Genomic DNA, 12642 nt, shown 5'->3' on the forward strand with positions numbered 1-12642 from the left:
AGCGTTTTATGCCATTAACGAGGCGCAACTTCATGTCACACACACTTCAGATGTCACCATTCCCTGCAGCTATCATGTACTTAACATGCAAGTTCAGGAAGGCATCTTGCAGCAGGTTGTCGGTAAACCATTACGTGGATTACCGAATTATCGCCTACGTACAAGACATGTTTATTCGAGGATGCATCCCCCGCAGTATAAACGCGTCCCCCGATTCCAACCTGGAAATTTCTACGATTCAGCGCGGTACATACAGCGCTGTCAAACATCTTGAACTGGCCATACATCTATATATCTATAAAAGTAAAAGTGTCTGTGTGTTTGTCTGTCTGTCTGCGTATATTTCCCTGCACAATAACACAATTTTAAGTCTACATACCCGAAATTTGAAAGCCCTACTCTCCCCAATGGATTTCTTCTACTTGCGCAACTACAATTGCTCAAAGGCAGCATGCATATCGCAGATTTAACCGACATAAGTCCAGTTCAAACAGACAGAAGTATATAGAAGCTAGAAGTAACGGTAAGAAAAAATAGCGACAGCTAAGAGAAAATTTACTGAAAATACTAAAAAAAAAAACACATCGAAGCACAAAAATTAAGAACTCGAGACTTCTGGAAAATCTACAACAGTGTAGTAAATAATGGGCAATCAACAATTCCCCCACTAACCAACAATGGCGACGTTGTTTGCTCAGTAACCGAGAACATGGTTACCAGTCGGTTTGCTCAAACTCCAGACTGGATCCTCCAACCACCCCCTACCTGACATTCCTTTGTGGACAGAGGCCATGCTACACGATCTAAAAATCACCCCTGCTCAGGTGCATGCTATCATAAGAAAGCTTGACACTTCAAAAGCATGTGGACCCGATCTAATCCCAGCTGTGCTATTAAAAAAATGCTCAGCCGAAGTTCTCTCCAAACTCTATAACAAATGCTTTATTGAATCTTATTTTCCAGGCTGTTGAAAAACTGCTTCTGTGGTACCAGTATTCAAGAATTTTAGCGAAAGAACTGACGCATCAAATTATTGCCCCATTAGCATCCTCCCACTTTTCGCCCAAATATTTGAGACCATAATTAACCATGCTCTAGTCTATCACCTTTAAGATGCTAAACTTCTGACTGACCAACAATATGGATTTAGGCAAGCCCGTTCCACAACAGACATCCTCACTGTAATCTCTGAACGTATATACAATTCACTGGACAAATAGGAGAAGGGCAGAGCGGTAGCTCTATATATATCTAAGGCTTTTGACAGGGTATGGCATGAGGGTCTCCTCAGGAAAATAAGATCATACGGTATCACTGGTAGAATACTTAACATAATTAAATCCTTCTTAGATATGAGAAAAATCCAGGTTGTCCTCGACGGTCGTATATCTAAACAATACGATAAAAATGCGGGAGTGCCTCAGGGGTCTATCCTTGGACCTCTATTGTTCCTAATATTCATAAATGACATATCCGACAAAATTGCCTCTGAGATAGTTATATATGCTGATGACACCACACTCTATAACAGGCACGACAGGAAAACAAATGAACACATATCTTAAGAAATGGCAGAAACACTAGAAGATGACCTCCGATCTGTACTGGAATAGGGTCAAAAATGGATGGTCACATTCAATGCTGCAAAGACTAAACTTGTTTATTTCAATAATTACAAGAAACCTTCTCTGCCACCAATAGCAATGGCCAATGACTCTTTATCTGAGAATCTATCTTTCAAACTGCTTGGCCTAACGTTCACAGGAAACATGAGTTGGAACAATTACATTGAAAGCATTGCCAGGGCTGCTGCGAAGAAGGTAAGCTCTTTCTACCGTGCTAGAAAACTACTAACACCCGAGAGTATCCTATACCTCTATAAGGCCACCATTCACCCATGTATGGAGTATTGCTGTCATATTTGGGATGGTGCATCTGCTACCGTTCTCTCGCTCCTAGACAAGATTCAAAAGAGAGTTGCCAATCTGATAAGCTGTGAACTGGCATCTAAGCTTCAGCCTGTCCCATCGACGAAATGTTGCATCCCTCTGCTTGTTCTACAAGTATTTTAATGGTGAATACTCTGGCGAACTGCAGACACTTGTGCCCCCACGACGTAGACACCCTCGACAAACCCAACAGGCAGCTAAATCCCACCACCACACAGTAGAGATCCATTGATGTAAAAGATCTTTCTACTCCAGTAGTTTCTTCCCCAGAACCGCTAGAATCTGGAATTCCATTCCAGGTCCTTGCTTCCCTAACTGTACTGACATGCAGAAGTTCAAGTGTAACGTGACATCTTGCGGCCTAAATCCTTACATAGTACCCCAGTAGTTGTTGCCCCTAATAGTTGCAGCTACACCAAAGTGGCAATGTGCCTTGTTTGGGGTGAAAATGTAAAATAAAAAAATAAAAAATAAAAAAAAGACAGGGTTTTGAGATTTAAATGATTCTGTGATGCTATTAATCTAACCATTTACACATTTATACATTAACATGTGTACAACAGGAGAAAAAATAATGGAAAAAAGGAGAGAAGAGAACAAACTGCTGCAACGTGTAATCCCCGGAACAAATATTCAGCTTTTTGCAAGGATAATATTTCATTATATGAATATCATTCCACACTTGATATAAACGGTGGGACTTTGCTGTTTGTCGGATTTGTTGAGGGAATTTACGTCGTGGGAATACAAGGGCTAGTAGTTCGTCGGAGCATCCATCATTAAAATATTGTAGATAGGACACAGGTTGAAGCTTAATTCAGGACCTATCAGGTTTGTGACTCTCTTTTGAACCCTGTTAAGGGGTGAGAAACTATTAGCAGATGCACCAGCTCAAATGTGACAACAATACTTCATACATTGGCGAATAGTGACCTTGTAGAAGTACAGGATATTTCAGACGTAAGTAGCTTCCTAGCATGGTATACAGAGCGTACATTCCTCGTTGCAGCCTTGGCAATGCTCTCAATGTATCTGTTCCAACTCATATTATTCCATTCTTTCCGTTGTCTATTTTTATATTTTTTAAAGAAATCACTCCAGACAAAGCGTGAGGCCATGTCATGTAAGGAACTAACAAAAACGAATGATGATTATCAAAAAATAGGAAATGACTACAAATCTTAGTCTTGAGAAGACGAATGTTATTTGGTAGGAGAAAAACAGTCAACAGGAAAAGTGTTCCACAAGATTGCAGTTCTTGGAAAGAAGCTACTGGAAGAGGAAGTTGTGTTATAACGAGGTATTAAAACAGTGAATTATTGAAGACCACTAGACCAACAAGTTAAATTAACTGGAACAAAGAAATCAGGAAATAGAGCAAATAATTCTGAAAATGGTCTCCTTCGTCAATCCTTCACAAAAAAAAAACCCCACTCATCTAGCCAAAATCACTATCAATAAATTATCTATCGCTGCTTAAACCTAAACATGGATTCCATGAACAAAGCTTCTTCCCTAGAACTGCCCGCCTATGGAACTCTGTTCTTCTGGCCTGCTTTTTAGCTGACTACAATACCATTATCTTCAAGTCCAACGTAAACAAGTTTATGTTAAACCGTCTTCGTAAATAATCTAATCATACTAAATTACTTCTGCAAACAATAATTATGTAACTGTCCCAATGACTATAATACATATATTAACTCTTATTTTCGAGGGGCTTCCCGGCCTTGATATATAGTAAACCCTTTGTAAAAAAAAAGAGAACACGGGCCATAATAGTATTTATAGAAAAAACTGAGTCTAGCAACATCAGGTTTGTGAAAAGGGGGGGGGCAGTGAAATTACAAATACGTTTCTGCAATTTATCTTAAGAACCCTTAAATAGGACACAGATTCACCAGCCTAAATCACACAGCAAAACTCCATACATGGTTTAATAATAGATTTGTAGAAATAGAGAATAGTAGCAGGTTTGAGAAATATGAAAACAATACTCCATGCGTGGTTGTATAGTAGATTGGATGATGATGATGATGATGATGATGATGATGATGATGATGATGATGATGATGATGATGATCTAACAAGAAATAAAGATGATTACTACGAAGACAAGAGATACTAATTGATTTTAGTCTCGAAAAGAGCAAGGCTCTGGGTAGGAGGAAAACAGTCAGCGGGGAAAGAGTTCCACAAGCCTGCAGTTCTTGGAAAGAGACCATTGGAATAGGAAGGTGTATTACAATTGTCAAAAGGCCAAATTGATGAAAATCACTAAACTAACGACTGAAACCAGCTAGAACAATAGCAGCACGGAATAGATGAGAAGATCATATACACTACTAATATTTATAGAAGAGACTGAGACTAGCAACATCACCTCTGTGAGAAAGAGGCTTAGAATATTTCACCAAGCCTCCGTTTCTTCCTTAAATCTTTAATTCATCCCTCCTATTCTATCTTATAGCTTTCAGGTCAGCAGCTTCATCCATTTTCTTTATATGTTCTCATCCTTTATTATCTTTTTTACAGTTCATCCTCTTGTCGACCAATCCGTCTTTGACTGTCTTCACAAAACCATCAAAAAGCTTGGCAATATTTGCCATTTTCTCCTTCCTTCTATTTCCTGTAAACATCTCAACTCTCTTTTCTCTCCTCCCCGGGGAAATCAGGAATCGTTTTTCGTGCCGTTTCACTTCTGACGTCCATCGTCTGCAATCAATTGCTCGTACCATATTTCTGCTATTAGCTCGCCTCATCTAATCTCTTCTAATACAGACAGCTAACACAGTGAAGCTGTTTGTACAGCATCGCTTATCTGACACTTGTGCTACGGATCGGGCCGCAGTCGTCCTGATCAAGTTTCACCTCGTTCGGCTAACCTCGTATCGCTGCCGCAAGGTGGCGCTGAGCGTCACTTGAGTGGTTTACTCCAACATCATTACCCAAGAGAAAAAAAAAAAACAGAATGGGGGAAAAAAAAAAAGTTTAGTGATAGCAAAAGTGAAACGATTTGATTGGAGATCATTGGACAATCAAAATATTATAGACGCATCTGTGATAGTAGGGTTTTCGTTTATAAATGCAGAGGAAAGATGGATGAACAAGAAGAAAAGGAAAGCACAATTTGGATATTGACTTTGGGTTCTTGGATGGGCAATGAATTGGAATAAAAGATACTGAGTCAAATTCCAAGTGCCTGGGGATTTACTGACATTTTCATGAGATTTCCACAGCGCAATTAAAATTTATATGTATATAATTTAATCGCTGTATGTCTGCCCATCCCAAATGAATTTGAATGTGTAGGTGTCATGATTTATGCACATAACGGAAAAACCCTAGTAATATCTCACTCCCAGTATATATATATGTATATATATGTACTCATCCACATACAGTACTGTTTCGCTGTTTCACAGCTCATCAGTGCGGCTATACAGGCATCCACCTCAAGCCAGGATTGAAACCCGACTGTCTGCATGGCAGTCAGGGCTCCTAACCATTACGCTATTGGCGGCCGCTGAACGAGTAGTGAATTTAACGATGTTTTGACATCGTCCGAAATATATATGTACATTTGTCTTGACATAAACAGTAGTTTGTTGCTACACAGTCATGAGCATGTTTCGGTCTACCAGTATTTACCAACTAGAGACCTCATCAGGCAACAACCCTTATTTCCGAAAACAGAATTCAACATTTTTTTCTGTTCACACTCAGAACAAAAAAAAAGAGAAGAAAAAAAAGAAGTCTTCTTTCGCTGAGAATTAATTTTCGCTCTGCTCTTCATTTTGTATTCCGTTTGGGATTATTGACTCATAACTAACGCTATATATATATATATAGTTAACGTGCCTAATAGTACTTTTAGTGAATTAATTTCATATTTTGGATTATTGACTCATAACTAACGCTATATATATATATATATATATATATATATATATATATATATATATATATATATATATATATATATATATATATAGCGTTAGTTATGAGTCAATAATCCAAAATATGAAATTAATTCACTAAAAGTACTATTAGGCACGTTAACTTTTATAGTGACTTTTTGCTACACAATGAAACACGTTGAAGAAGTAGTGTAAGAATTAAGGCATTTTTGGCTGATAAAACCAATGAGTGTAAAAAAATATTTCAAGTAATTTAAACGTAATTTGAACTTACGCATATAAAGCATCACAATTTAAAACGAAACAGTAATCAAAAACTACCTGAAGACGACTGACGAAAATCAGTCGAAAGTACTTGCAAAAAAAAACAATAGATGGACGAAAACGATCACGGACTTTCTTACAAAATTTCGACCGAGACGTAGAACGATCATTCGAAAATGGAAAAATTACAAAAGAACAAAAACACTCTGTGCTATTTTATCATATCTCTGAATTTTATATATATAGGGGGGGGGCAAAAGTAGGTCTACAGTATTGAAATTATTGACATTTTATTGAACTGAAAGCTACACACCTTAAAGTAAAAATGCATATACTTTTAGTCTTTTGTTTTTATTAATTAAATTTCCTTTCGATTAAAGTGCATGTACTTTGAATCATTTATTTTTATTTTTTCAGTTAAATTGGCAATTTAACCATGGCCGGTAATTTGACTGACGAACAGCGAAAATGCATATTAAAACAATACTGGAAGACAGAAAATAGTGAACGCATAAGAGAACAGTGGGTCAAAACCTTTGCAACACCTCCCCCAACAAGGCTCACGGTTTATCGACTGCGTGACAAATTTGAACAGACAGGGAGTATCCACAATGCACCGAGAAGTGGTCGACCAATTACTGTGACCACACAAGAAAATGAATTCAAAGATGCTCAGGCATTCACTCAGAGTCCACAGAAATCGAAATACAGAGCCTAATCTGAACTTGGTATTGAGCGTAGATCATTGGGGCGCCTGATGAATCGTGCCGGTCTAAAGATGTACACGCCTCGATTGATACATGGTTTATTGGAAGATGACTCGGATCGTCGTTTACAATTTTCTGAAAACATCTTGAGCGAGGAACTTGAAGGTAATGGTATTCTAAATAAAATTGTATGGTCTGACGAAGCAAACTTTAAATTATCAGGTGCCGTTAATCGACACAATTGCGTTTATTATGCAACCGAAAACCCTCGCATCACTATTGAAAAAAAAAATCAATCAACCCGGGGTAACAATATGGGCCGGGCTTTCTTGCAAAGGTGTTGTTGGTCCCATTATTCTTCACACAAGCATTGATCAAACTGTGTACTTAAACATATTGCAGGGTACAATAATACCCCAAGTACGTGAAAAATACCAAAATGATGATTTTTATTGTCAACAAGACGGGGCCCCACCTCATTTTGCACTCACTGTGCGAGCACTACTTGACTTAAAATTTCCCAACAGATGGATTGGACGCCGTGGTGCCATCGACTGGCCACCACGCTCGCCAGATTTAACTCCTATGGATTTCTTTTTTGGGGACACAGTAAAAGATAAGGTTTTTGCACGCAAGCCTCGCACTGTCGAAAACATGATTCAGTTCATTTTGGAAGCTTGTCAGGAAATTGATGCTGATAAAAATCTTTGTTCTAGAATGTGCATGAGTGTTCGTTCTCGATTAGAGGAATGTGTTAACGCTGACGGCAAGCAATTTGAATACCTGCGGAAATAGGGCTTCCTATTACATGTGTTTCTTATTATACGTGCTAATTATTACTTGTTTATGCAACATTTGTTTGTCTGTATAATAAATGCCTTAAACTTTATACGTTTTTTTTCTTTTTTGACCACTGTATACCTACTTTTGCATCCCCCCTGTATATATATATATATATATATATATATATATATATATATGTATGTATGTATGTATATGTGTGTGTGTGTGTGAAAATATGTTTTTTCAATTATATTTCACCTTTTATTTATATTAATCCGTTTATTTAAGAAGCTCAATGTAATTACAGAGCATATAATGAATAAATGACAAAAGTCTATATTCTAAGTCTTGTGATGTTAGCCAGTGTACAATTTATTTAATTAAGTACGCTGATATTAACAATTCTTGAAAACAACGAATCTATTTTGCCCTAAACTCCTAAAAAAAATAGTATCTATCAACCCATCAAATGAAAATAAATTCATATGGACCTGATTACAAAATACGAAAATTTAAAGAGAAGTTGCAATTACCTGTTATTTTTTCTGATGTTGCGCCATTTTTTATTTCGAGTAAAGTCACTAAAATTTAAATTTCTGTATTAATAAATTGTATTCATTTTGATATTTTTGGATAAATAAATTTATTAAATATTTTTTTTAAATTAATATTTATTACTAATCTATATATATATATATATATATATATTTACTGAAATGATAATTATACTTGTAGTATATATATATATAACATATGCCTATATATTTATTGAATTTTTATACGCAACTAATTACAAAATATATTGTATTTTATTTCCAATAACAGCAATTGCTGATTATATATAAATTTTATATCTATATAGGATACAATTTTATAAAAATTGTAATTAATTTTAAAATAATATAAACCATAGTTTTAATTCGTTTATTATTTTTAATAAATCTTTCTAGTTTTTAATATAACATTTTCCATTCGTAATTTTTTTTTACAAAGGAGTCACCACTTATCAAGGCGCGGAGGCCACTCGAGGATAAGGGTTGATGGGTATACATTAGTCAATGGGATTATGGCGTAGTAATCATAAGTAATGGGAATTTTGTAAATTGGATTATTTAGGGGGACGGTTCATCAAGAACTTGTTTACATTGGACTTGAATACAATCAAATTGTAGTCAGCTGGAAAGCAGGCAAACAGAAGAGAGTTCCACAGGTGTGCAGTTCTAAGAAAGAAGCTTTGTTCATGGAATATACGTTTAGGTTTAGGCACAGATAAAGAGTGTGGGAAATTATTGATAGAGGTCTTGGCTAGACTAATATTTTTCATGAAAGTTTGGCGAGGAGGATCTCAGATTGGAGCTCAAACGAGCAATTCCATATTTCTGTCGTAATTGTTTATAATCAGTTATTATTGTTTATAATAATTATAATGCCAATAACTCATATTCAAATTGAAATGTGTTATTTTACTTTATACAATCAAATAATACTTTTTGCCTTTTTCAACGTATTAATGAATACGTAATAATATTGATAAAATAACGTAATAATAATAATAATAATAATAATAATAATAATAATAATAATAATAAGATTAATATACGTAACAGGAAGAAGCGTTATAGGGAATGAAGAGCACTGAAGCTACATATCAACAAGTTCTACATCTCTATCACGCATCCCCTCCCATTGTCCCATCACCGCCCCCCCCAAAAAAAAGGATGATACCAAATAGCTGAGAAGGGTCAAGAAGGATGGAAAGACCGATGACCGAGGAGGAAGCGCTGACCAAACATCCGCTGGACGAGCGCGAAGAGAACTGTGACATTAGGGAGGCTTAATGCCATTCAAATTTCAGTATAGACCAATGCCCACTGCCAGCGAGAAATCAATGGTAAGTGGCTGTTGCGATAATGAAAATTTATTTGAAAATGCTATCGAGGGAGTTGGGGAGTGCTGAATATCTAGGAAGACTTGTTTTCACTCAGCTTCTAGTGAATACCACAGGTTTTTCAATCAGATCTTTGATGACTTGCGCGAAAACTCCATGTGATTCATAATAATAATAATAAAACGTAATAATAACGCAATAATACGTAATAATAACCTAATAATAACGTATTACGTAATAATACCATATACGTAATAATACTGTAATAACTATAATAATACCATATAAAAGTAATAATTATGAATGAACAATATTGAATGATGAAATAACATAACAATATTGAATGAAATAACATAACAACATTGAATGAAATAACATAATATTGAATGAAATAACATAACAATATTGAATGAAATAACATAATAATATTAAATGAATACGTAATGATGATGAAAAGTAATAATATTTTTCCTTTCTTTAATGTATTTATGAATTACATATTTGTATAGTTTTATTGTTTTTTATATAATATTTGATAATTAATTCAATATATATTTTCATTTTTTTTTTATTTTATATTAATATTTAAAAACATTTCGGTATAAGTTGATCTATACTTATAGATTTTAATTAATAAACGTTAAATTATAGTTAAATTATAATTTACAAATCAACGATTTGCTGGTATTTCTATAAGTTCTCCTTCCATAGTTCTATCCCTATACAGTCATTTATTGAATTTAAATATATCTACATTTTTATTATTTTTACTCGTGCCATAATATATTAAAATTAGATCCAATGCTTGTTTTATTTCGAATATTCCCGCCAATCTACCAGTAACATGAAATTATTCAATTTCCTTTAAGCTATTGTTGTATTTATGTGATTTGCGAAAATTATTGGCATATATTTTACTTCCATGTTTAATATATTTTACTTCCATCTTTAATATATTTTACTTCCATCTTTAATATATTTTACTTCCATCTTTAATATATTTTACTTCCATCTTTAATAAATTTTACTTTTATCTTTAATATATTTTTCTTCTATCTTTATTATATTTTTCTTCTATCTTTATTATATTTTTCTTCCATGTTTAATATATTTTACTTCTATCTTTATTATATTTTACTTCCATGTTTAATATATTTTACTTCCATGTTTAATATATTTTACTTCTATCTTTATTATATTTTACTTCCATGTTTAATATATTTTACTTCCATGTTTAATATATTTTACTTCTATCTTTATTATATTTTACTTCCATGTTTAATATATTTTACTTCTATCTTTATTATATTTTACTTCCATGTTTAATATATTTTACTTCTATCTTTATTATATTTTACTTCCATGTTTAATATATTTTACTTCTATCTTTATTATATTTTACTTCCATGTTTAATATATTTTACTTCTATCTTTATTATATTTTACTTCCATGTTTAATATATTTTACTTCTATCTTTATTATATTTTACTTCCATGTTTAATATATTTTACTTCTATCTTTATTATATTTTACTTCCATGTTTAATATATTTTACTTCTATCTTTATTATATTTTACTTCCATGTTTAATATATTTTACTTCTATCTTTATTATATTTTACTTCCATGTTTAATATATTTTACTTCCATCTTTAATATATTTTACTTCCATCTTTAATATATTTTACTTCCATCTTTAATATATTCATTAATTAATTTGTGAATTCTGTACAATTTTTTTTTCATTTATATATATATATATATATATATATATATATATATATATATATATATATATATATATATATATATATATCATTACCCCACGGTAAATAACCTAAACCCTTACCGTTCATTTATCTCGCACGACTGTTTGGATATATCGCGATTTACTTAGATGTTGTGTGTCTGATGAGTCGTAGACGACGAAACACGTGTCAGTGGATAATTATATTTAAAAAAAAATAAATAATATATGTGCCGCTCCCCATGTAGGGATACCCAATTGGTTGAAGGGAAAATTAATCCCAATGTAGGTAAAAGTGCATTTTCGTAAATAATTGAATTCATTTAAAACGTATCCCAAAAACAAAAACAAAAAAACATATATATATATATATATATATATATATATATATATATATATATATATATATATATATACAAATGTATAATTATATATATATATATATATTATATACTATTATATAGTATGCAATTAAGTATACAATGCAATTATATACGGCACAGTTACGTTGACATACTGGTTCTCGTCAGATCACCGATGTTAAGCAACGTTGAGCCTGGCCAGTACCAGATGGGTGGCCATTTGGGAAGGCTAGGCGGTGTATGTGCCGCGCTGAGTCGTAGAAATTCTCATGTTGGTATATGGAAGCGCATTAATAAACTGGAAGAGATATATTCCTAGTTTTCGTTAAGATATGCATCTAGGACAAGGAAACTCTAATGTAAAAACCTGCGGTCTACTGTATACTCTGTCTTGTGGTAGATATTATATTAATAATTATGTCAGACCCTTTAAGGACTTTGTTCTTATTGTTGAGCACCCTAAGTTGAAATAAATCTGTCACTTAGGCTTACATGCGCAGATCATGATATCATACTCATAAAATCATTGTCGCCCGGCTTTGAAATTGACACGATAATAAAAATGTTAAGTTTAACTATATCCCTCAACGTTGGTCGTGTGGTTTGTTCCTTGCTAATGGAGTCAAAGATGGCTTCGTGCCAAGGGTCGAATCTTCCAACTGGCTGTAATAATAACTTCATGCACTAATAATTCTCGCAAGGATGAATATATATATATATATATATATATATATATATATATATATATTCATCCTTGCGAGAATTATTAGTTTATATATATATAAACTAATAAAAATTTTAAAAAAATAACTAGCTGGACACCCGGCGTTGCCCGGTCTACAATACGCTTAAACATGATATTTTAATTTATATATATATATATATATATATATATATATATATATATATATATATATATATATATATAAGTTTCGTAGTTTAATTTTAAATTCTGAAAAAACAACATATAGAGGCATATATTCGATTTAAGAATTTATTGTTTGACAAAAAGAATATATAGA

The sequence above is a fragment of the Euprymna scolopes genome, chromosome 32, assembly GCF_053919585.1.
Source record: "Euprymna scolopes isolate OS-2025 chromosome 32, ASM5391958v1, whole genome shotgun sequence".
Lineage (NCBI taxonomy): Eukaryota > Metazoa > Mollusca > Cephalopoda > Sepiida > Sepiolidae > Euprymna > Euprymna scolopes.